Genomic DNA, 25,891 nt, shown 5'->3' with positions numbered 1-25,891 from the left:
ATGCATTTTCTTTAAATAAATAAACAAACAAAAACAAAATTACTCCTGGCAGGCTCGATGAACCAGGAGATGCCAGGAGATCAAACCTGAGTCAGACACATGAAGGCAAAACTCTACCAGCTGAGATATCACTTTGGCCCCCAACAGACTTTCTTTCTTTTTCTTTCTTTCTTTCTTTCTTTCTTTCTTTCTTTCTTTCTTTCTTTCTTTCTTTCTTTCTTTCTTTCTTTCTTTCTTTCTTTCTTTCTTTCTTTCTTTCTTTCTTTCTTTCTTTCTTTCTTTCTTTCTTTCTTTCTTTCTTTCTTTCTTTCTTTCTTTCCTTCTTCCTTCCTCCTTCCCTCCTTTCTTTGTTCTCTCCTTTTTTTCCTTCTTCTTCCTTCCTTCCTTCCTTCCTTCCTTCCTTCCTTCCTTCCTTCCTTCCTTCCTTCCTTTCTTCCTTCTTTCTTTCTTTCTTTCTTTTCTTTCTTTCTTTCTTTCTTTCTTTCTTTCTTTCTTTCTTTCTTTCTTTCTTTCTTTCTTTCTTTCTTTCTTTCTTTCTTTCTTTCTTTCTTTCTTTCTTTCTTTCTTTCTTTCTTTCTTTCTTTCTTTCTTTCTTTCTTTCTTTCTTTCTTTCTTTCTTTCTTTCTTTCTTTCTTTCTTTCTTTCTTTCTTTCTTTCTTTCTTTCGATTTTTGGGTCACACCCAGCAGCGCTAAGGTGTTACTCCTGGCTCTATGCTCAGAAATTGCTCCTGGCAGGCTCAGGGGACCATATGGGTTGCCGGGATTCAAACCACGGTCCTTCTGCATGCAAGGCAAATGCCTTACCTCCATGCTATCTCTCTGCACCACCCCCCAGACTTTCTTGACAGCTTGGACAACAGGGTGTGGAAGAACATGCCTGAGTCCATGGTGGTATCTTGCAGGAGAATGTTCCAAAGTTCTGATGCTCCTGGCTCCTCTGCTCCTGCCCAATCAACCTCTTCTCTGCCTAAAGGACAACCTCCTTCTACTGAGTCTAGTACCAGAGCCCAGGTATGTTTGTACTTCTTAGCATCCTAGCCTATCTTTGTTTTCCAGTAGGAAGCATTTTCAGGAAGTTGCAGTTGAGGACACTACTGGTCTCCCACTGTGGAGGATAGATGGGAGATTATATGGACTTCTAGCTGAGGATTACTTGGAACTGGGTCTATGATGGAGTGTTGAGAACTTGTAATTCTTCATGCAGTTCTGTCTGGAGTCTCTGTCTCCAACTGCAGCTCCTTATAGTTGCTGAGGTGAGGTGATTCTAGGAGGGCTGGTGTATTGATGCTGTTTGTTCTAGAAGTTTTCATCCTCCCTCCCTACCTTGGGTTTTATGAAGCATTTCAATACATTTCTATAATTGGCCTATCTACTCTCAAGTTATTTCACTCTAGACTTCTTGCTGTGTACTTTAAGAAAATTAGAGATTGGACACCTTTGTTTTAAGGTGCACTTAAATGGACTAATTCCTGAAAATATTGAAAGTGGAAGGTCTTGCTAATCAACAAATAAAACAATTTTCTTTCTGATAAAAATTAAAGCAAAACAAAACGAGATGAAGGGCTGGAATGATTACTACAGCGGGTTGGGCTCTTGCCTTGCTTGCCTCTGACATATGTTCTATCTCCAGCAATTCATACGGTTCACCGAGCCCACGAGGAATGAACCCTGAATGCAGAGCCAGAAGTAAGTCCTGAGCACATCCATTGTTCTCCCCAAACAAAACATACAAACAAAAAAAAGATGAATTTTGAAAGTGGCCGGAGTATGGGTTTGGAAGGAGAATGAGCATTAGCCCGACAGTGCACACTGCCACCTAGCGGTTCGTTGGAACCGGACCTGTCTTCCTTGCTTGTCCAGTTCCAGCTGCGGACAATTGAATATGAACCAAGGAAAAACCCTAGGGAGGGAAGTAAATGAAACACTTCCCACATGGGTTCGGAGCGATAACACAGAGGGTAGGGAATTTTGCCCTTGCATGCGCCAACCCTGGACCGACCTGGGTTCCATCTCAGGCATCCCATATGGTCCCCAGCTTGCCAGGAGTGATTTCTGAGCGCAGAGCCAGGAGTAACCCCTGAAAGCTGCCGGGTGTGGCCTCCAAACCCTACCTCTAGCCAAAAAGAAAAAAACTTCCCACAAGTATAACAATGTATGTGTTTTAGAAGACTTTACTGATTTTACACTGGTTTTCCACGAATTTTATCCACCTTGTATTCACTAATACGTAATGCATTTTCAAAACCCAATTTGCCAAACCCAGAGGAGAAAGCTTAGTGATCAAATTAACACACATTCTTTTAAGCATAGAATCTTTATTTATAAGAGAATTGAGATTAAATATGTCCAATTATCTCAAGGTCAAAGTAATGCTTGCTATTAATTCCCAAAGCATACCCAGAAGAAATATAATCATAAAAATATTTTAAAATTACAAGGTCCAAGAACCTGCTAGATACATTTACATCTTTTCTTATCTTTTTAAAATTTTTTTTTATTTTTTAAACCTTTTCTTATCTTATAGCTTCCTCTTATGTATCATAAACCTAACCCAATTGAACTTGAATTTCCTTTTCTAAACTGTGCTGTTTTATATAGATCAAAATCCCCTGCCAATGCTTCCCTTAGCACTTCCTCTTTCTCTGTTTGCTAATGAAGAAGGATATAACAAGAAAAGTTTTCTCGGAAAGGAAAGATTTTTTCTTACAGTGAATTTGTGTGTTAAATTCACTTGTCAGGAATTTAAGTTGCATTTGTCCTGCAGAATGCGGTTCTAAAACAAACAGCTTGCTTAGGAAGCAAAATGAGAACTTTATTCCCCTTCCTTTTTTTTTTTTTTTTCTGTGAATTGTCAAAACCACATTACAGAATATTTAAAGAGGGGAAAGAAGGGCATCATTCCTATCCTTCAACAATCTGAGTGGACTTCCACAGCAACAGCTTCTGACTGCCTTTTGCAGTCAGATAAGGTAGTCTTTGGGAATATAGTCAACCAAGCAAAAAGAGTAAATGGTGAAACTACAATTGTCTAATTGATTACATAAAAATTGTCAGCGTGACTAAGAGCATGCAGTACTAAACTCCATTAGATACTACTATTATTCCTGTTTGGTCCATTTCTTGAGCAAAGATAATGGATATGCTTTTTGTATTCCCTTTGAGGATGGCCATTTCATAGGTTAATTAGCTTTAGTGTCTTTCTTTTTCTAATTTTTGGGGTCACATCTGGTTGTTCTTGGGAACAACTCCCGGCTCTGCTCCTGATGGGTTAGGAGACCATATGGGGCACTGGGAGTCGAACCTGGATCAGTCATGTGCAAGGCAAATGCCTTACCCACTGTACTATCACTCTAGTCTGTGACTCTACAGTTTCTTTCTATGATTTCTTATTCCTATACTTTTTCTATTTTCTATTAGTTTATTTATAATTTTTATTTATTTATATTTATAATTTCTATTAGTTTATTTATAATTTTTATTATTAATATAATTTTTTATTATATATAATATATATTATATATAATATATATAATATATATTATATATAATATATATAAAAATTAATATAATTTTTATTAATTGTAAAAAGTATTTCTTTTTTTTTAGTGTTTTGTAAAAAGTATTTCTATCTTCAAATATTTACACTTTGTTATCCCATGCATTTTTTTTATTTTGGGCCACACCCGTTTGATGCTCGGGGGTTACTCCTGGCTATGAGCTCAGAAATCGCTCCTGGCTTGGGGGGACCATATGGGATGCGCTTGCAAGGCAGACACCTTACCTCTAGCGCCACCTTCCCGGCCCTGTATCCCATGCATTTTTATCTTATTCTATTCATTTTTGTTTTGGTTTTGTTTATAGTATTTTAAATGATAATGTGGTAGAACCTGCTGATTTATCCTTTTTGAAGTCTAAGTTCTTATTTTTCTTTTGTTTTGTTTTTATAGAGGTCTTCACCAGTGGTGCCTAGGAGAGGTCGCTAGGGCTAAGTCTATAAGTGTTTAAGAGTTCATATGATAGGAAGAGATTTGAAACTTTAAGCATATGCTTCAGCTCTTTCAGCTATTTTCCTACCCCCAGTATACAGTCTTGGGCCAACTCCATTGCAGGTTAAACAGTATTTTCTTTTATCCTATTTTAAAAGTTTATTTTACATATTTTGGGGGAGCATACCCTGCAGTGTTCAGAGGTTACTCCTGGCTTTGCATCAGGAATCACCACTGGCAGGCTTGGAAGACCACATGAGATTCTGGGAATGGAACCAGTATTGGCCATGTGCAGGGCAAGTACCCTACTAGCTGTACTATTGCTCCAGCTCCCAGTTCTAGTTTTTGATCTGTATATTTCTCTGTGATATGTATTGTTGCTTATAGTATGAAGCAAGATTCTAACTTTATTTTCTTCCAGATGGAGAGTTTTCTTCTTTTTTTTTTTTCAGAGAGAATATCAACCTTATTGGAAAGCAATCTGGCCATAACTACTTAAATTTAAAATGAACAGACTTTTTTAGGGGAAAGAAACAATAAGACTGAGTTGGTTTTTAAGAAAAGGTAAATGAAAATGGACAAAATAGGCAAAGAAACAAGATAGAAGACTCAAATAAGGGGCCGGAGAGATAGCATGGAGGTAAGGTGTTTGCCTTGCATGTAGAAGGATAGTGGTTCGAATCTCGGCATCCCATATGGTTCCCCGTGCCTGCCAGGAGCGATTTCTGAGCATAGTAACCCCTGAGCACTGCCGGGGGTGTGACCCAAAATCCAAAAAAAAAAAAAAAAGAAAAAAAAAAAGGACTCAAATAAAGTAAGAAATGAAAGAGGATATGTTATAACTGATGTCACAGAAGTTAAAATGATATTAATGACTTCTATGAATGATAATATGCTGAGAAAGTAGATTACTTGGAAGAAATAGATAAATTCTTAGAACCAGAATAAGCTACTAAAACTGTATAATGAAGAGAACCTGAAGAGATCTGTAACTAGTAAGATAAATGAATAGTAATTTAAAACCTCCCCAAGAGAAAAGCACTGTACAAATCACTTCACTGGTAAATTTTACCTAACACTTAAATAAGAGTCAATACTAATCCCTCTCAAACCTTCTGAAAAAAAAATAATATTGACGAGAAAAGAACACTTCCAAACTCATATGAGGTTCATATTATCCTGCTTCAAAAGCTAGACAGGAAACTATAGTTTAACACCCATGACAAATATTTATGTAAAAAAAAAAACCCTCAACAAAATGTTAGTAAATGGGATCCAATACATTAAACGATCATACAGCATGACCAAGGGGAATTTGTTCCTCAGATGAGATGATTCAAAACATGAAAGTCAGGGTCAGAGCAGGTAGGGCACTTGCCTGATGTGTGGACCATCTCTGTCATCTGAGCACCAACAGTAGTAATTCCAGAGTACAGAGTCAGGAGTAATCCTTGAGCATCACTGGAAATGGCTCCAAAACAAAAATAAATAAACAAAACCCCATGAAAATTAATTATGTGAAACACTACAAAACAATTCGCAATCATCTTTATAAACCCAGAAAAAATACACCTGACAAAAGAAAACATCCTTCCATGGGATGCTGGGGATCAAAAGAGTCAGCCACATCCGGCAGCGCTCAGGGGTTACTTCTGGCTGTCTGCTCAGAAATAACTCCTGGCAGGCACGGGGGACCATATGGGACACCAGAATTCGATCGGCTGCTTGCAAGGCAAACGCCGCTGTGCTATCTCTCAGGGCCCCAGTCAGCCACATTTAAAGCAAGCACCTTGTCTGCTGTACTGTTGCTCTGGTTCCCCATTCAGGTTTTAGTTTAAGGAACCAGGAATTGGCTTTTAGATTTTTTTTTTTTGTTGTTGTTGTTGTTGTTGTTTTTTTGTTTTTGGGCCACACCCGGTGACCCTCAGGGGTTACTCCTGGCTATGGCTCAGAAGTCGCTCCTGGCTTGGGGGACCATATGGGACACGGGGGATTGAACCGCGGTCCGTCCTAGGCTAGCGCAGGCAAGGCAGGCACCTTACCTCTAGCGCCACCGCGCTGGCCCTGGCTTTTAGATTTTAAAAAGCCTTTTCTACCCTTTTAAAGACTATTTATAACCTTATATAAGAATACACAAGTGGTTTCTTCTATTTTCTTTCTCTTCTCTCTGTCTCTCTCTTCTTTGTTTCTCTCTCTTCTTTGTTTCTCTCTCTTCTTTGTTTCTCTCTTCTCTTCTCTTCTCTCTCTCTGTGTTTGTGTGTGTGTGTGTGTGTGTGTGTGTGTGTGTGTGTGTGTGTGTGTGTAGTACGAAGGTCTCACTACATGGCCTTTGTGGTGAAGGATTCCGACGTATCTCCCCATTCTCTGCTCTTATGAGTTTCATCTTGGTCTGTGTTAATGTTACACTTCCTCACATTGTCGCTCAGACTTGAATTACTGCTCCTTGAGGTTTACAGCTGCACTATTCTCGGGGGCTCTGCAGCAGCTCTGCTGATTCCTGTTTATTGGCAGGTGTTAATTTGGAAAGCATATTTATAACTAGCCTCTCTGGTTTAATATCTATGCTCTTCTTTCTCCATCCATGCCATGACTATATCCAGGAGAATTCTGGATGGATTTGGCCTACTGCTTGAACATTTTTCTCCCTCTCTTATTTCAGACTCATCCAACATACATACATAAAAGCAAGTTCTATAAGGGAATTAAGAATGAAAAAGAAGGGCCCAGAGAGATAGCACAGTGGCGTTTGCCTTGCAAGCAGCCGATCCAGGACCAAAGGTGGTTGGTTTGAATCCCGGTGTCCCATATGGTCCCCTGTGCCTGCCAGGAGCTATTTCTGAGCAGACAGCCAGAAGTAACCCCTGAGCACCGCTGGGTGTGGCCCAAAAACCAAAAAAAAAAAAAAAAAAAAAAAGAATGAAAAAGAAGAGGTCGGAGTGGTGGGGTGGAGCAGTAAGGCATCTGCCTTGCCAGCGCTAGCCTAGGACAGACTGGGGTTTGATCCCCTGGCATCCCATTTGGTCCCCCAAGCCAGGAGCGATTTCTGAGCACATAGCCAGGAGTAACCCCTGAGCGTCACTGGGCGTGCCTCTCCCCCAAAAAAAAGAATGAAAAAGAAAATTTCTGATAAAAGCAGCAAGTCAGTCGGGGCCGGGAAGGTGGCGCTAGAGGTAAGATGTCTGCCTTGCAAGCGCTAGCCAAGGAAGGACCGCGGTTCGATCCCCCGGCGTCCCATATGGTCCCCCCCAAGCCAGGGGCGATTTCTGAGTGCATAGCCAGGAGTAACCCCTGAGCATCAAACGGGTGTGGCCCAAAAACCAAAAAAAAAAAAAAAAAAAAAAAAAAAGCAGCAAGTCAGTAATTTAGCTGTGAAGCTCTGGTAAAAGACCCATTTTTCTAATTATTGAATGATGCAGATTAATAATAATAATAATGAGGGGCCAGACTGATTGTACAGTGAGTAGGGCATTTACTTTGCAAGTGGCCAACCCAGGTTTGATCCCCAGCAACCCATATTGTCCCCTGAGCCCGCTGGTACTAACCCTGAATGTAGATCCAGGAGTGAGGCTCGAGCACAACTGAGTGTTGCCCAAAACCAACCAAACAAAAAGAATCAAACAAAACAAACAAACAAAAAATATGGGGTAATAGTGTGGGAAATAGAGACTTCAGGGAAAAAATGGCCTCTAAGAAAGAGGAGGCAAAAGTACAGAAAGAAGTGAGAGAGGAACAAAGCAAAATAGAAGTGCCCCATGAAAGCTGATGAATCTGGGTTATTCAGGAGTGCAGCCTCTGGGTCAGATAAAGAGTGAAAGATTAGATAGAGAACTGAAAATATTAAAATAAGACAATATGGCAAAGTTTGCCAATCTAATTTAAAGTTATTTATTCATCTGATCCTGAAACAGCATTATATTAACTTTGTTTTGTTTTAGGGCCATATCTCGTGTTGCTCAGGGATTACTTCTGGTTCTGTACTCAGGAATCACTCCTAGTGGACAAGTCAAGCACCTTATTTGCTATACTATTTTGGCTCCACATCATATATTTTTATTCTCTAAGATCCTATAGCAAAGATGCTACTTTCTATGGAAAAGTATAATTTTGATGGTTAGCAGAATTGGCTCTGTATCCGGAAAACAAAGGCAGACTATAGACTCTTTCATGCTTTGTGCACAAATAAACTAAAAAAAGGAATCAATCTGCAAAAGTTTTATGTTGTCTCTTTATTTTTTGTTTTGTTTTGTGTCACAAAACAGCAGTGCTCTGGGGCTATTCCTGACACCGTTTTTAAGGTTCACTCCTGAGACTGTTTTGAGAATCAGATGAGGTACCATCTCACACCACAGAGACTGGCACATATCACAAAGAACAAGAACAATAGGTGCTGGCAGGGATGTGGGGAGAAAGGAACTCTCATTCACTCTGGTGGGAATGTCATCTAGTCCAGTCCTTATGGAAAACAATATGGAGATTCCTCAAAAAACTGGAAATTGAGCTCCCATTTGATCCAGGATATACCACTTCTAGGGATATACCCTAGGAACACAAAAATGCAATACAAAAATCCCTTCCTCACACCTATGTTTATTGCAGCACTGTTTGCAATAGACAGACTCTGGAAACAACCAAGATGCCCTTCAATAGAGGAATGGCTAAAGAAACTGTGTTACATATACACGATGGAATATTATGCAGCCGTCAGGAGAGATGAAGTCATGAAATTTTCCTATACACGGATGTACATTGAATCTATTATGCTGAGTGAAATAAGTCAGAGGGAGAGAGAGACCCACAGAATAGTCTCACTCATCTATGGGTTTTAAGAAAAATAAAAAAACATTGATATAATAATTTCCAGAGATGAGGACTGGAAAGACCGGCTCAAGATATAAAGCTCACCACAAAGAGTGGTGGGTACAGTTAGAGAAATAACTATCATAACAACATCAGTGAGTGAGGGATGTAGAAAGCCTGTCTCGAATACAGGCAGGGGGTGGGGGAGGAAAGAGATGTGGCATTGATGATGGGAAGGTTGCACTGGTGAAGAGGGGTTGTTCTTTCTATGATTGAAACCCAACTACAATCATGTTTGTAATCATGGTCTTTAAATAAATATATCATTAAAAATAAACTAAAAATAAAGTTGCAATCTTCATTTAAAAAAGAGAAAATAAAAGGAAAAAAGGGTGTGGGGAGTCATTTATTTTCCATAGGTGCAGCAAAAGTTGGGGAAAATAGAAAGGCCTAAAAACAGGGAGATCCTACCCATAAAAGCATCCTGCCATAAGACCAACTATAGGGTCTGGTCATACTAAGTTGTCTAATTTCAAAGTCTTTCTTTATGGTCCCATTACATGTTTCTGTAATTAGAGATCCTGGTTTTTTACACAGATCCTAAATGCTTTAAAAAAAAGAAAGAAAAGAAAAGAAAAAGGAAAAGAAAGAAAAGGAAAGACAAGGAGAAATAGGTGGAAAGTGTCAAAACCATGGCCATGTAGGGGTGCAGAGGGCAGTGAGCATGTGTGAGAGTTAGGGTCAAGTGGAGAAGGCAGGAGAAGGCATCACTGGTGCTGAGCAGAGCCAAAGTGTGATGGAAAGGAAGAGAGAGAGAGAGGGAGGGAGAGAGAGTGGGAGAGAGAGGGAAGGAGAGAGAGAGAGAGAGAGAGAGAGAGAGAGAGAGAGAGAGAGAGAGAGAGAGAGAGAGAGAGAGAGAGAAAATATGGTGTGAGTCCCCTATTTTTTTGGTTTTGCTCAGTTTACTGTAGCTCTGCACTCGGGAATTCTCCTGGAAGTGCTCAGGGACCATATGCTCAGGGATTAAACTCAAGTTGACTATGTGCATGGCAAGTGCCCTACCCATTGTGCTATTGCTCCTGCCCTAACTTGTTTATTTTCTAGAAGGAAAAACCAGAGACTCTGTATTTTTTACACCTTGGATGACCTTTTTTTTTTCCAGAAAAAAAGTAAGCTTGGAGGGGGGGGGGGGAGAAAAATAGCAAAAATGTGAGATTTTATTCTTGGTTTGATCTTCAGTGTTAACCCTAAAACAGTTCCTGCAGAGGAGAAATCCCAAGGCGGGCCTGTGTGCTGAAGCAAGTGGCACTCTAGATGCCTTAGAGGGCAGTGTTGGTGGGGCAATGTAGTCGCTTTCATTTGCATTTCTTTGATTACTCGCAATTATCAGCCTTTTTATATAGGTCTGTTTACTATTAATTCTGTTAATGCAAATTGCCTGTTCATTTTCTTTGTCTATTTACTAACTGGGTTCTTAATTTTTTTATAGCTTAAATGAAACCTTTCTATTAACCCTTTATCCTATTTTAATAATTACATTCTAGGTCGGAGGGATAGTTACAAAGGGTAGAGTGTTTCAGAAAATTAAACGGGAAAGTTGCATAGAATCCCACTATGCTCAATGAACGAAAACAATAACAAGGAAGGTTCAACTGGCACCAAATAGCTCAGAAAATCCTCAGACAATGACTTGAAGCAACACCATTGTGGGATATGTGTTGTAACAAGCAATATAAGGAATGACTCACTCTCAGGAGGACACAGGGCCTTGAATACACACACACACACACACACACACACACACACACACACACACACACACACGGTACACGTGACCTTGCACGTTGGGATGGATCCTCTCCAGACATTTGTTCTAGTTCCAGAAATATCAGCCTGACTCTTCCGTGGCACTTGTCACTGCCCCTGCCTTCGCCTCCAGTTTGCTGTCTATGGGCTCCGAGCCTCGAGCCTCATCATGTCTTTAGAGAGGTTGTTAAGATTTGTTTTTCACATGTTTTTTTTTGTTGTTGTTTTGTTTTTTGTTTTTTGTTTTTTTTTGGTTTTTGGGCCACACCCGTTTGACGCTCAGGGGTTACTCCTGGCTATGAGCTCAGAAATCGCCCCTGGCTTGGGGAGACCATATGGGACGCCGGGGGATCGAACCGCGGTCCGTCCTACGCTAGCGCTTGTAAGGCAGACACCTTACCTCTAGCGCCACCTTCCCGGCCCCTGTTTTTCACATGTAAGTCATCTATTGTTTTGCCTGGTTCTTAGATTTTCATTCTGAGGACTTCAAATTTGGAAGGGGGAGGGAGAATGAATAAACTTTCCCTTCAATTGCTGAGGAATTCCTAGGTAGATATATTTCCTTGGGCTCAGAGAGAGGGCACAGAGGTTAATGCTTATTCCCTGCTTATAGTGGACCCCTGGCACTGCATATGATCCCCCAAGCACAGAGCAGGAGTAACTGAGCACCAGACAGGGTGGTCCCAAAACCTGTCAATCAGCAAATGTAATTTGCTTACCAAAAACTTACAAACACAAATATAAGTCAGCAGAACCTCTTATGCCTGCTGAGTTGATGTTGAACTGTCTTTTATCCTAGTCTGCATTAGCATTTGAGCTTCTTATCTAGCAAACAAAATATCAGGGTCTAAAGGCACATTCGCAAGGGAAGATGGACACACCACAAGTCCTTTGAAAACAAGTTATCTTTTCCCCTTATTCCCTTCCTTGTTGTGGTCCTAATGGGCTTGTGGCCAGATGAAGTTAGATAAAGAGAGGATCACAGAATAAATTTGCACTTGCTAGCATTGTTTACATTATTAAGAATGCTCCTGTAATAAGGGAAATGTATGTGAAAATCTGGTTCAACTACACAGCCTCTCTTGGTTCTATTTCCTTTGTCACTAGAGTTGAGTCTCCAAAAATAGCTTTGAGATTGCAATCCAGCAGTATATACCTATGTTTCTTTTATATTATGATTTAGGGTCTAATATTCAAGTCTTTAATCCATTTTGAATTTTTTGCATATAATATTAAACAGTGATCCTATTTTGTAAACAAACAAACAAAAACAACAGAGGGTAGAGTGTTTGCTTAGTCCCTCATACCCCATATGGATTCCTGAGCCTCACTAGGAGTGATCACTGAGCAGTTAGGAGTAAACCCTGAGCACCACCAGGTATATGTCAAAAACAGAACAAAAAATACATTCTAATATAATGGCTTTGATTTTAAGTTGGCTTAATTGTTAAAGCATAGAAAAGAAAAATGATATGCATCAAAATGATTTAGTGATTTTTTCCTATTATTTTTAGCGTTAGAAAAGTTACCAACCATCCACAGATCTGATTAACACTCATTTCTTTATTATTTTGTTTTAAATGATTTTTATATTTAACATTTCAATCAGTCTGATGTATCTTTGTGAAATATATTGTAAGATATAGACATGATTTGATTTCCTCCCTAAATTATTGTCTAATTATTCCAACAGCATTCATTAAAATGTCCTTACCCCAAAGCTTACAGTATCATATAATGAGTTTATATTTAGCTGACTCTATTTCTGGAATCTTGGTTGTGTGCACTGCTGTATGTTGTCTTTTTTCTTTTCTTTCTTTTCTTTTTGCCCATAGTAATACATTGTTTTCTTTTTCACTTTTGTTAGCTAGACTACCTGTGTATAACATTATTAAGGGGCCTCAAGGGAGAATTTTATTATAATAGTTTAGGCATTTGGGAGAAAATCTTTAAAAGTGTTATAAATACATATGGTAGCATCTACCAGATAAAATCACTCATTTTCATTAGCATAGAACAGTACCTGCTCTTTGTAAAGTGTGTTCATTGCCATTTTGGTACAGGGGATAAAATTTAGGATCAAGGATGTTCCCTGCTACTGAGTGACATCCCTGGACCCTATCAAGTCGAATTACTTTGCAGCAGTTTACTACAGTTAACCCACTTAAAGTACACAATACACATGGGAGCAATAGGATGGATTTACAGATGGATTTGGTGGATTTACAGATGTGCTCAACTGCCACCATGAAAGTTTCTGACATTTTCATTATCTCCAAAAGATACCTAATAACCCCCAGACCCTGTGGCTCCCAAGTTCCTAGGAAACCAATTTTTTTTTTTTTTTTTTTTTTGGTGTTTGGGTCACACCCGGCGGTGCTCAGGGGTTATTCCTGGCTGCCTGCTCAGAAATAGCTCCTGGCAGGCACAGGGGACCATATGGGACACCGGGATTCGAACCAACCACCTTTGGTCCTGGATCGGCTGCTTGCAAGGCAAACACCGCTGTGCTATCTCTCCGGGCCCCAAATTTTTTTCTTTTGAAGATTTGCCTCTAATGGACTTTTCATATACATGAAACTGTATAATATTGACTTCTTTCACCTAGAATGAGCTTCTCTTTATTGTATCATATATCAGGATTTAACAGTTTTTATTGTTAAATGAAACCCACCAATGAATATGCCAATTTTATTGATTCATTCATTAAAGATGGATATTGGGTTATTTCCTTTTTAGCGATTCATAATAATGCTGCTATAAACTTTTGGATACAATATTTTTTGGCTTTTGAGATACACATGGCTATGTGTTCCAGGCTATGTGCTTAGAGTTGGAGGAACCATGCAATGTCAAGAATTAAACCTGGACCTCTTCTATGCAAAACCTACACTCAGCTTGTTCAGCCAAATCTGGACCTATAGGTATAGTTTATACTTTTATTTTTTTGATTTGTGGGTCATACCTGGCCATGCTCAGGGATTACTCCTGGCTCTTCATTCAGGGATCATTCCTGGCAGGCTTGAGGTACTATATAAAGTGCCGGGGATCAAACATTAGTCATCCAGGTACAAGGTCAGCACCATGCCCACTGTCCTATTGCTCTGGTTCCATGGTACAGTTTTTTTTTGTTTGTTTGTTTGTTTTTGGGCCACACCCGGCAGTGCTCAGGGGTTACTCCTGGCTGTCTGCTCAGAAATAGCTCCTGGTAGGCACGGGGGACCATATGGGACACCGGGATTCGAACCAACCACCTTTGGTCCTGGATGGGCTGCTTGCAAGGTAAACGCCGCTGTGCTATCTCTCCGGGTCCTCCATGGTACAGTTTATATATATATTTGTATAATTATTGGATATTAAGAGGTTTACTTGAGGGGCTGGAGTGATTGTGCAGCAGTAGGGCATTTGCTTTGCATGCGGCTGACCCAGGACAGACTGTGATTTGATCCCCTGGTGTCCCATATGGTCCCCTAAGCCAGGAGCGATTTCTGATCACATAGCCAGCAGTAACTCCTGGGCGTCACTGGGTGTGGCCCAAAAATAAAAATAAAAAAAAAGAGGTTTACTTGATTATATTGTAAAGCTTCAACATAGAATTATATAAAGTAAAAGTCATAGCTAATGTCCCCTCTTCCCCTCACCCTCCAAGTGAGCCAAATATTTTCTTTGTTTTTGCCTTATTGCTCAGGAGTTGCTCCTGGCAGTATTTGTGGATATCAAGGAATCAAACCCAAGTCTCCTGTATATAAGGCATGTGCTCCAACCTCATAGACTACCTGTCCTATCAGTCCTACAAAGGCTGCGCATATATATCACAAGTTTTTAATTTAGAGGTGGGCCACACCTGGCAGCACTCAAGGGTTACTCCTGGCTCTGGGCTCATAAATAGCTCCTGGCAGGCCCAGGGAACTATATGGGATACTGGGGTCAAACCTGAACCAGTCCCAGATCAGCCACATGCAAGGCAAATGCCCTACCCGATTGCTATTGCTCCGGCCCAAGCACAGTTATTTATAATTTTTTCTGGAAGTATCTATTGATATTCTTTGTCAACTTTCAAATTAGACTGCCTTTCAAAAAATATTATTGGTTTGGGGCAGAGTGATTGCACAGTGGGTATCATTTGCTTTGCATGTTGTCAACCTAAGTTTGATCCCTGACACCTGTAATGTACCCCAGAGCTCTGTCAGAAATGATTGTGGGTTCAGGAGTAATGCACCATTGTGTGGCCCCAAACCAAAACAAAAAAATAAAATAAAACTACCCTCAGTTTATAAAAGTCAAGGCATACATCATTTGTATATATATTTTAATTATTTCTGATATATCACTTTTATCTTATTCACCATTTTCTTTATTATATATAAATATGTTTATTTTTCAAATTTTTTAATTTAGGGCCACTTCCAGCAGTGCTCAGGAGTGCCAGGACCTCACATATGCTAGGCATGTTCTCAACCACTTGAGCCACTGGATCCAAAAATATATTTGTTATACAAGTTGAAGTGTAACATTAAAAAATGGTAACCTAAAAACAGAAAGAAAGAAAAAAAAGAAAAAATGGTAACCTTTAGGGTTTTTATATTTTTTTGCTTCAGAAGGTCTTCTTTGTTATTTTATAAATAATTTCTTTCATTTTTTATCTAATACTTTTATTTTTCACATTTAGATTTTTGTCCATCTGGAGTTTATTTTTGCCTATAATGTGGTATAGAGGTATAATCATGTTTACTTCCAGATGGATAGTCAATTCTGCCAGCACCATATATTAAGTAAAGCATATTTCCCCTTCAAATGAAATGTCATCTTTATTTATATTAAGTACAATTTTTTCTAGAATCCTTATTAGTTTCTACTTGTATTATTTATTCCTATGTTCTACATATAAATTATTATAATATTAATACAGTAAATTGTATTATCAGGTATATAATAACATATTTATCAATAATCCACATGCCTTCTTCACTCTGCTCAACATCCTTAATTGGGAAATTGAGAATTTTATTCTCAGAATCTCCTCATGCTCCAAGGAAGCTGCTGAAGTGCCAATTATATACCACTTATTCCGGGTAGGAGGAAAACAGAATTAAAAAGGTTCAAACTGTCATCATTTTATGAGCTTTTCTGGAGTCCCACCTAAAAGATGATTTAACTATATTCTTTTGTTTTGTTTTGTTTTTTGTTTTTTGGGCCACACCCGGTGACACTCAGGAGTTACTCCTGGCTATGCGCTCAGAAATAGCTCCTGGCTTGGGGGACCATAGGGGACTCCTGGCGATCAAACCTCTGTCCGTCTTAGGCTAGGTCGGGCAAGGCAGACGTCTGCAGTCCATCCTAGGCTAGCGCCTGCAAGGCAAATGCCTTACCGCTTCGCGCCACCACTCTGGCCCCATGATTTATCTATATCTTTCTTATATGAGCAGAAACAGGGAAATAAAGTTTTATCTGTGGGATACTGTGTACATCTAATCTCAATTACATCTAGTAAGATAAACCCTCTTCCTGTTCACTTTATATTCTTTAATTTGCTTTTGTTATTTTTATTTACAAATCAATAGGCTTTATTTTAGAACAGTCTAGAATGCCAGAAATATAGTACAGCAGGTAGGGCACTCACCTTGCACATAGACAACCTCACACTCTATTTGGTCCCCTGTGCAAGACAGAAATCATTCCTGAACATCATCAGGTGTGGTTCCTCCAAAATAGAACAATTTACTTTTATAGAAAATTGGATAGGGGTCCAATAGAGTGTTTAGTAGGTAGGATTCTTGCCTTGCACACAATCTATGCTTTTTTTTTTTTTTTTTTTGGTTTATGGTTTTTGGGCCACACCCGGTGACACTCAGGGGTTACTCCTGGCTATGTGCTCAGAAGTTGCTCCTGGCTTGGGGGACCATATGGAACACCGGGGGATCGAACCGCGGTCCATCCAAGGCTAGCGCAGGCAAGGCAGGCACCTTACCTCTATCGCCACTGCCCGGCCCGACAATCTATGTTTTATTCATGGCACCTGCACTTGGTGCTATGCAGGTGGTCTCAAGCACCACCAGGAGTGATTCCTGAGTGTAGAACAGAAGACATGTCACCCTTTGATTTGTGCAAAAGCCAAGATCGCTATCTACAGATGACTGATTGTTACAACCAGGACCGGACAGTATGCATTCCGGGACTAACAACAACAACAACAACAATAACAACAAAAAGCTCTAGCCTAGGTTTTGGTCTACGATCTGTTCAACAAACAAGATCTCCAATTCCAGAGGTTTGACTGAGACAATTGCAACTGAACAAGTCTTGCAGAAACATAATGAAAGACTATCCCAGGATCCATCCTAGGAACAGCATAATGACCAAGACCACCAACTACAGAAGATGGATTAAAACGACACTGAAGAAGCTAGAACCACAAAGAAAGACTCCATCATAAGCTCCATTCCTTGAGCTGCACAGTCACCAAGATCTCTAGATCTCTAGATACAAAGGTCTAATTTTACCATCCAAGATGAAGCAGAAGCTTTCCATACACCACAAATGCACCAAGGGGAGAGTAAATGATCATACAGGGAGTCTACAGTTAATCCCATGACAGTATACTTCAGGGGTGGAAAACCCTGTAACTCCTAAGCCAAGGGAATTCCCTCTTATAATATCCCCAATACTTAATATGCCTATGCAGGGGGGAAAAGAAAAAAAAACACAAAATAATAATCTGTCCACACATTTATTTATTGACTGATCGATTTTTTTGACGTCTTTATTTTGGTGTAGATATTGAAGTTGATATCTCCAATTTTATTTTATCTTATCTTATCTTATCTTTCTCTTTCTTTTTGCACTCCAGCATGATTTGATTTCAGAACCGAGACTATTGTGTGGTGCTTGTGTTTATTGCTGTAGTGCTCACTGGATATTTAATTTGATATTTCTTTCTGTATTGTCGTGGTGTTTCAATTACCTTTTTCATGTCCTCTCTCAAACTGAGGTTGAAAGCCTCTGGTCTCTGCTCATTTTCAGCGTATTTGACTTCTTTTTTTTTTTTTTTCTTATTTTGTACGCCATTATATTGCTTTTCTTTCCTTCAAACAAAACCACATAACTCGATTTATTTAGCTCTGCCTCTTAAATAGAGGGGGAAACAAGGGAGGGTACCAGGACCAAACAGATATATGATCACTAATAGTAAGCTAGACAAAGAGGGGACCACTTAGTCTAGCAACCCCGGGGGAAAGGGGTGGGGTATCCTGGTATGCAGGAAGGGAATGGGGGTGGGAGGAGGACAAATTTAGTGATAGGTACTCCCTGATTCAATGTTAATATGTACCTAAAATACTACTGTGAAAGATATGTAGCCCATTATGATCACAATAAAAATTAAAAAAAAAAGAAAATTGAATAGGGGTCCAATAGAGTGTTTAGTAGGTAGGATTCTTGCCTTGCACATATTCTATGTTTTATTCATGGCACCTGCACTTGCTGCTATGCAGGTGGTCTCAAGCACCACCAGGAGTGATACCTGAGTGTAGAACAGAAAGTAATCTCTGAGTCCAAAAAAACACCCAAAAGAGAAAATTAAATAGAGCAGTTGCATAGATCCCCTAATAGGCCCCCAGAGGCTACAATAGGCATATGCCAATTCCTCTGTTACTAACATCTTATATCAGTGTGGTACAGTTCTTGCCATTAATGAATCAATAGTGAATATATTTCCATTAGCATAAACCTACAGCTTTTAAGCATGGCAAATGCTTAAAGACATGTATCGTATATTAGAGTAACCAAGTCACTATGTTTCAATTATTCCATAATACTTCTACAATTACTGGATTTTTCTGTTTTGTTTTGTTTTGTTTTTTTGTTTATTTTTATTGAGACCAATGTGGATTACAACACTTTCACAGTTATATTTAAGGTACATAATGACAGTGAATTAGGGCAATTCCCACTACTAGTGCTGACCTCCCTCTGCCCCTGTTCCCAGCATGCTTCCCCTGTCTCCACCCTTAGCCCCCTGGACTGCTAGTGTAACAGGTCTCTTTTGTGTATAGCTTATTGTAATTTGGGTCTCTTGATTCTATTGTCATTGACTCTGGGTTGGTATTTAGGACTGACCTTTTTTTTTAAATTTTTTTTTAATTATGAGAACAAAGATGCAAAGAAAGAGGACAAGGTAAAGTTACAGTGGAAGGACAATCACCCATAACATAATTCTCAGAAGAAGTCCCCTAACTGATATCTTAACTTTGAACTTTCAGCCAAAGAACATTAAGACAAACAAAATAGAATCCATGTACAATTACTTTGTCCCTCAAATCCCCAGTTTGTAACACATTATAATATTTCTTAACAGCACACAAGGCAATCTAAAGCCATAAAACTTATGTAACTCCTTAAACATTAGAGGCATAGTATTTTTTACATTTCCCTGTACATGCATATTAGCTTAAGTTAACCTCAAATTTTAAGTGTTTTTTTTTTTTTTAAGGATTAGAGTCAAAGGAGCACAGTAAAAACGGTGTTAGAGTGGCAATTGTTGTTTGCATAGGCCCACCAAAATATGAGAGGCATGGAAAGGAATAACCTTGGCCTAAATACAAAGAGACCCTACCCCTGAAGTTACCTGGCATAAGACCAACTCTAGGCTCCAGGCAAGTTAGATCATCCAATCCAAGACATTGTCCATAGTGCCAACACATTTTTCATACAGTCTCTGCTTGTTGGTATCATGTTTCTGTATTAAAGATCCTGGAATCTGCATATCCTACATAGAAGTCAGGATGTGGAGCATCCTCTTGTTTCACCTCACCATTAAAGGGCAATGCAGGAAGCCCTGTCCTGTAAGCAGGTTGTTGTTGTTAAGTCTTCTCAGTGTTAAGGAAAGTCTCTTTTGAGCAGGTCGATGTCTGAGCAGTGGTAGGGTCTTCCGTGGTAGAAGATTGCTTCCAGGTGATGTTATAAACAAACCTGGATGTTTCATGGATGTCCTCTCTAGATCAGGGGTGAATGAAGAATGCCCATTCTTCTGAGGCCTGTGCCAGGTTATTATGTCAATGTTCAGGGTGTAAGGTCCCTTTGCACTACAAGATTTGTGTATTCCAATCTCTATTAGATAGGATCTTATTTGTATGTATAATTTTAATGTGCCTATGCAAAAAAGGAGCAATGCCACGTGGCATTATTGGTGCATATGGGGGCCATAAGAACAAGTCCAATAATCCCCATGACATGGTTCAATCATAAGCATCAAACTGGGGGACTCTTTCACCAAAATTCCTTGTTGAACAGCTCATAAAGAGAAGATAAAAAGTAGTTAGAATCGTCACTGTATAAGAGAGTATTTAGTAAGACTTATAGTTGTCAGGGAAAAACACAAAATATTCTAAAGACATACATGTAGGACTGGCCATTTTTTATTTCCACTCAATGTTCAAACATACATAGAAAATATAGATATCCCATTAAATCTCTTGATAACTATTCATTTTTTTACCATCTCTGTAATGTGCCTTTTCCCCCCAAATATGATACACTACCATATTTTTTATACCATAAGATGCACTCCCCCCCAAAAAAAGAGTGTCTTATGGAGTGAAAGCTGCCCGAAGCTGAAGCCTGAATACAGGGGAGGAGAGCATCTAAAAACTATGTGACTCTTATTGTCAGGTGCATCTTATAGGGTAAAAAATATGGTATATGTCCTTTCAGACTAACTTTAAACTTCCTCCACAGCTCATTTATTTTAACCACTGAAATTTACCTTATAAATGTATTATATTGATATACCACAGTTTGTTTCTCTAGTCACCTAGTGATGGATATCTTGGTTGCTTCTGAATTTTGGAAATTATGACTGAAACTACTATAGAAATTTTGTTCAAGTTTTTACATGGATTTATTTTCATCTTAATTGAGTAAATATCTAGGCACACAATTATTAAATTGATTGCATGGCAAGATTATGTTGAACTCTGCAATAAACTGCCAACAGTTTTCTGAAGTGGCCATTTCATTTCAATAAGAAGTAGATTTTTTTTCGGCTTTAGGGTTACACCCAGATGACCTAAAGTGCTGTTCTGAGCTCAGTGCTGGGGTGATTAAGTGCCTAGGGGACCATATGGAGCTTGGAATAGAATCCAGGGCCTAATACATGCAAGGTAACTGCTCTACCATTGAACTACATCCCTGGATCCAAATATTTAATAAATAGTATTTAATAAAAAACATACTATTGATATTTCTAATGACATCTGATAAGTATCTTTTCATGGGCTTGTTTATTTGCCTCCTGAATGCTGTATGTCTTATTTAGTGATATCTATATATTAAAAAATAACCAGTATCTATATATCTTGTTTTATTTGGTTTTGGGGGGCTTTGGGTCACACCCAGCAGCACTCAGGGGTCACTCCTGGTTCTGCATTCAGAAATTTCTCCTGGCAGGCTTGGGGAACCAAAAGGGATGCCAGGAATCAAACTACCATTAGTCCTGGGTTGGCCTCTTGCAAGGCAAATGCCCTACCGCTGTGTTATCTCTCTGACTTCTATCCTATTTTTTAATATGTTTACTTGTTGCTGAGTTTGAAGATCTATTTGTAAATTTCTATATTAGGTCTTTTATAGATACTTGTTTTGCAAATATTTTCCCCAAGTCTATGTGTCTTTTTACTTTCTGATATAAATATATTTATTTTTTTAGAACAGAATTTTTTGGAATGTGTTTTAATTAAGACCCTCTTCTGATTTTGGTGAAAAACTATTCATATCCTGCAGTACTCTGGTTTTACTCCTAGCTCTGTGCTCCAGGAATTACTCCTGGTTCTATGTTCAATAATCACTCCTGGCCAGTTTTCTTTTATAAATTATGTTTTTCTGTAATTTTAAAAAAAGTAATAGCCAGGGGCCGGTGAGGTGGCGCTTGAGGTAAGGTGTCTGCCTTACAAGTGCTAGCCAAGGAAGGACCTCGGTTCCCATATGGTCCCCCCAAGCCAGGGGCAATTTCTGAGCGCTTAGCCAGGAGTAACCCCTGAGCATCAAACGGATGTGGCCGAAAAACTAAAAAAAAAAAAAAAGTAATAGCCAACTCTATGATGACTGAGACTTTCCTCTGTTTATCTCCAAGAAGTTACTTTTTAGGTAACATGATTATAATAGTGTTCATTTTAATGTTTTGTTTGTTTGTCCACAAATAGAGGTGTTCAGGAGTTACACCTGGCTCTGTGCTCAGAAACTACTCCTGGAGACTCAGGAGACTATATAGGATATTAGGGATTGAACCAGGGTCAGCCTCATACAAGACAAATGCCCTACCTGCTGCGCTATCACACCAACCCCTAATTTTAATTTTTATGGATTTAATAACAAAAGTTTATAGTTTTGTATCTTTTTTTTTTTTTTTTTTTGGTTTTTGGGCCACACCCGGTAACGCTCAGGGGTTACTCCTGGCTATGCGCTCAGAAGTTGCTCCTGGCTTGGGGGTCCATATGGGACACCGGGGGATCGAACCGCGGTCCGTCCAAGGCTAGCGCAGGCAAGGCAGGCGCACCTTACCTTTAGCGCCACCGCCCGGCCCCATCCTTTAACTTTCTAATTCTTATTGGGTTAATTTCTGTGAAAGAGATCGCTTCACAGAATTATTTTTAGATATATGGATATCTAATTTTCTAACACCATTTGTTGGAAGGACTATAATTTCTTCATTGAGTTGCCTTTTCTACCTTGTCTTAAGCACACACACCTTGGGTCTGGTCTGGACTCTTTTTGTTTGTCTTTATTTGGGTCACATCCAGTTATACTCAGGGACTATTCCTGGCTCTGCACTCAAAAATCACTCCTGATGCTGCTCAGGGGCCATATGGGATGCTAGTCATCAAACCTGGGTTAGCCACATGCAAGGCAAGCACCCTACGCACTGTACTATTGTTCTAGTCCCCTGGGCTTTCTTCTGTTCTATGCATCTACTTGTCTATTCTTTTGTCAATACTGTACTATATTGGTTACTGTAGGTTTTTTTTTCAGGGGATGGGGAAGGACCCACACCCAACTGTGCTTAGTAATCAGAGGACCAACATTATCTTATTTAAAGACTTACCAGTAATCAGACCCTGAGAGATAGCTTACCAGGATGAGTGTGTGATTTATGGGGAACTGAGTCAGCAACACATGCTCCCCTGATCACCTCCAGACATGACCCTTGAATAATAGTACAGTGAGTAGGGTGCTTGCCTTGCATGTGGCTAACTCAGGTTTGATGTGGTGCTGATTCAGTTCCCAATAATCCACACACTCATCCTGGTAATCTATCTCTCAGGATCTGATTACTGGTAAGTATTCAAATAAGATAATGTTGGTCCTCTGATTTTGTTATCCACATCGTTGACTATTTTATATCTTATGACTTTCTATATAAATATTGGAGTTAGTTTGTTGGCATTCACAAAATAATTTGCTGGGATTTTAATTGAACTAGAATTTTGTCTATAAATCAAGCTGGGGACAATTGACATATTAATAATATGTATTTTTTTGGACAGCGAGATGGTACAATGAAATGGAAGGGGTGTTTTGCAGTCCCAGTTAGATCCCCTTTTCATGACATGCTAAGCTGAATCCCTTACTCTGAAATAGCCTCTATGCACTGCCAGGAATGACTTGTCCAGAAATAAAAATGTATATTACCAAGTCTTTTTATCCATGACAGAGAACATTAACCATCTACTATTTAGATTATTTTTCTTGAAATGCCATCAGCTCAGGTCTCATGTATGAAGGATATGTTTTTCCCCTGAGCTACGCTCAATCTCTAGAACAGCGTTTCTCAACCTTTTTCCAACTGGGACCTTCTTTTGACCTTGTTTTCTTGCTGTGAACCAAACTTATCCTACTGTTTTGCCTCCTAATGTCATGCTGTAATCCACCCCCATTTACTCAATTTTAACTTGTGACCTCCTAAGAATATCCTGAGAGTGCTGCACAAGGAACTATATTGTATCCAGTTGAGAAATTGAGGACCAACTACTCTAGATCTATAATTTATCTTATCATAAATAGCTCTTCCCTTGCATGTGACTGACTTGGGTTTGATCCCTAATATTCCATATGTTCCCTGAGCACTGCCAGAAGTGATACCTAAGTGCATATCTAGGATTACCCCTCAGCATTACTGGAGGTGAAAAAGAAGGAGAAGGAGGAGGAAGTGGAGAAGAAGGAGGAGAGGGAAGAAGAAGAAAAGAAGGAAGAGGGGGAGGAAGAAGAGGAAGAAGAAAGAGGATGTGAGGGGCTGGAAAGATAGCATGGAGGTAAGGCATTTGCCTTTCATGCAGAAGGTCGGTGGTTCAAATCCCGGCATTCCATATGGTCCCCCAAGCCTGCCAGGAGCAATTTCTGAGCGTAGAGCCAGGAGGAACCCCTGAGCACTGCCGGGTGTGACCCGAAAACCAAAAAAAAAAAAAAAAAAAAAAAAAAGAGGATGCGGAAAAGGAGGAGTCAGGGAAAGAAGAAGAAAAAGAAGAAATAGCTTTTTTTATTTCTCCTGTCCCCAATAACCACTTTCTGCTCAAGACAATTATAATCCCACAGGAATTTGCTGTTTCCTCTCACACCTCTATGCCCCTGCACAGTTCTTCCAGAGCTGCTCAGTCTTCACCACTCTGATGAAGAGACACTCCTTGTCTCTCCTCTGAGTCCAAGAGCTCTCTGAACTAAGACTATGCCTTTAGAGCCATTGGACCTAACTAGCTGTCAATAAGATGTTAGAAGAATGTTGGCCACAGAACCAGAAGTAACCCCTGAGCATAGTCTGGTGTGGCCCCCAAACAGAAACAAAATAGGTAAATAAAATTCACCTTTCTGTTTTTTTGTTTTTGTTTTTGTTTTTTTTTATTTTTGAGTTACACATGGCAGCTCAGGGGTTACTCCTGGCTCTATACTCAGAAATTGCTCCTGGCAGGATCAGGGGACCAAATGGGATGCCAGGATTCGGACCAATGACCTTCTGCATGAAAGGCAAACTCCTTACCTCCATTCTATCTCTTTGGCCCCAACACCTTCCTGTTTTTATTTTTATTATTTTGTCCCCCAATTCACAATACAGAACAGGCAAAGGGCCTGTGTTGAGATGTATATGGGGTGTATTTACTGTACCTCCTCTTTCTATATAGTCAGTGTAAAGAACCCAGCTTGTGGTAAGAATTAGGAGGCCTTTTCTTTTCTTTTTTTTGATTTTTAAATATATATATATATATATATATATATATATATAATCCTTCACCAGTACAACATTCCCATGACCAATATCCCAAGTGTCCTTCCTCTCCACCACACACCAGCCTGTACTCTAGACAGGCTTTCTACTTCCCTCATCAGTCACATTTTGTTATGATAGTTCTCAATGTAATTATTTTTGTGACTGCACTAAACGATCCCTGTGGTGAACTTCATGCTAGGAGCTGGACCCTCCAGTCCTCCTCTATTTTGTCACTGAGAATCATTACACAAATATTTTTCATTTTTCTCAAAACCCATAGATGAGGGAGACCATTCTGTGTTTATCTCTCTCCCTCTGACTTATTTCACTCAGCATAATAGATTCCATATAATCCATGTATAGGAAAATTTCATGACTTCATCTCTTCTGATGGTTGCATAATATTCCATTGTGTATATGTACCATATTTCTTTAACCATTCATCTATTGAGGGGCATCTAGGCTGTTTCCAGAGTCTGGCTATTGTAAACAATGCTGCAATGAATATAGGTATGAGAAAGGGATTTTTGTATTGTATTTTTGTGTTCCTAGGATATATCCCTAGGAATGGTATAGCTGGATCTTATGAGAGCTCAACTTTCAACTTTTAGAGAAATCTCCATATTGCTTTCCACAAGGGTTGGATCAGATGACATTCCCACCAGCAGTGAATAGAGTTCCTTTCTCTCCACATCCCTGCCAGCACTGCTTGTTCTCATTCTTTCTGATGTGTGCCAATCTCTGTGGCGTGAGATGGAACCTCATAGTTGTTTTGATTTGCATCTCCCTGATGATTAGTGATGTGGAGCATTTTTTCAAGTGCCCTTTAGTCATTTGTATTTCTTTTTTGTCAAAGTGTCTGTTTATTTCTTCTTGGAAATACTTGGGAAAAGGAATATGGGAGGTATTACTTACCCCAACTTTAAACTGTATTACAAAGCAATAGTTATTAAAACAGCATGGTATTGGAATAAAGACAGACCCTCAGATCAGTGGAACAGGCTTGAGTACTCAGAGAATGTTCCCCAGATATACCGTCACTTAATATTTGATAAA

General features: G+C 39.4%; 1 non-coding gene across 1 annotated transcript; it reads right to left on the bottom strand.

Moving 5' to 3' along the window:
* Nucleotides 1–24,657: 24,657 nt before the first annotated feature.
* LOC125995589 (small nucleolar RNA SNORA51) lies at nucleotides 24,658–24,790 on the bottom strand. Its single transcript, XR_007491086.1, has one exon. It is a non-coding gene; the product is annotated as a small nucleolar RNA SNORA51 (small nucleolar RNA).
* Between the last annotated feature and the right edge of the window lie 1,101 nt (nucleotides 24,791–25,891).

Source organism: Suncus etruscus, chromosome 17 (genome assembly GCF_024139225.1).
Source record: "Suncus etruscus isolate mSunEtr1 chromosome 17, mSunEtr1.pri.cur, whole genome shotgun sequence".
Taxonomy (NCBI): Eukaryota; Metazoa; Chordata; class Mammalia; order Eulipotyphla; family Soricidae; genus Suncus; species Suncus etruscus.
The sequence above is the reverse complement of the archived record's forward strand: the minus strand, read 5'-3'. Positions and strand labels throughout refer to the sequence as shown.